The sequence below is a fragment of the Aplysia californica genome, unplaced genomic scaffold, assembly GCF_000002075.1.
Source record: "Aplysia californica isolate F4 #8 unplaced genomic scaffold, AplCal3.0 scaffold00336, whole genome shotgun sequence".
In the NCBI taxonomy this organism is placed as follows: domain Eukaryota; kingdom Metazoa; phylum Mollusca; class Gastropoda; order Aplysiida; family Aplysiidae; genus Aplysia; species Aplysia californica.
Window position 1 is genome coordinate 403,268 of NW_004797606.1, and position 1,276 is coordinate 404,543.

Sequence of the window (1,276 nt, forward strand, 5' to 3'; positions counted from 1 at the left end):
CCCCCACACACACACACCGTTATACATCAGTCCCCCTTACCGCCATGTTTTGATAGCATTTTTTGCTCCTTTACACCAGGGTCACCTCTATGTTCCCCCAGCTCTAAGGTAGTAGAGAATCTTTGGTTGAAGGAAAGCAACTGCTTTTGAGGCCAAATATGACTGTAGTCGCTTAACCAGGGGTCAGATTGACTATATAATATATAGCTTGACCACTGGTCAGATGGACTAATAATATTTTATAGCTTTACCACTGGTCACTTTAACATGACATAGCATGTAACTTGACTTCGGGGGAACATAGAGCTGGGGGAACACAGACATGCTCCCTTTACACCGCCACCTGCCAACTGTCTGAGCTGTACAGTTTACCTCATTGAATGTAAATGTGCTCCGCCATATTATATTATACTATACTGCCAGCGAACCGGACACCTAAGGTACACACTATACACGGCGCACGGTACCTGCTGGTTGGCTGCTTGATTACCTCTCTCCTAAAGGTAATAGAATCTAATAATATGAACATTGAACTTATTATAATTATGAGGCTCAAAGTATCTTTTTAGGAAGGTCATCAGTCATTTCGGGCCAGCTGCCTTCTTTTCCTCCAGCCTAGCCTCCAAAGGATTTGGCGTTTAAGTATTATTTACGAGTTGCCATTTTATAGGCCAGTCTCTTCGCTCTGAGAGTTGTAAAGCCAAGAAATATTTGGGAGCAACTTCCAGTATAAGAAGCATTCTCTTGATAGAGTTGTTTTCTTGCCACTGAAGTCAAGTTCAACTAAGTGGCAGACCCCTAAAGGATGAGGAATGCATGAAATCCCACCACTACTTATGAAATTGCTGGATTTAGTCGGGAAGTTTGGACGAAAGCTGTAACTCCTGAAAATATCCTCACACGCTTCAAAGCTTCAGCGAGGCGTGTGACCAATAATTATTGACAGAGTTGTTTTCCGTGATGGTGATTTTCTTCCATTCGAAATAACCAGACCCGGTAGTGTTGAGAGCCCAGCCCTATGCCACCCTGTCAACATGATATTAAGAGCCTGCTTTTACTCCGTTAATATCAGATGGATAAATCTGCTTCTACTCTCTCAACATCTGATGAACAAGCTACGTCTACTCCGTCAATATCTGACGAATAAAACTCCATCAACATCTGGTACCCAATTGTTTTTTTACCCCATCATCGTCCGATATCCAACTTCCCTGTGTCCCCTCATATTTTCAAGGTATTTCCCAAAGTTCAAACAACAAAAGAGACGGGGGGAGAG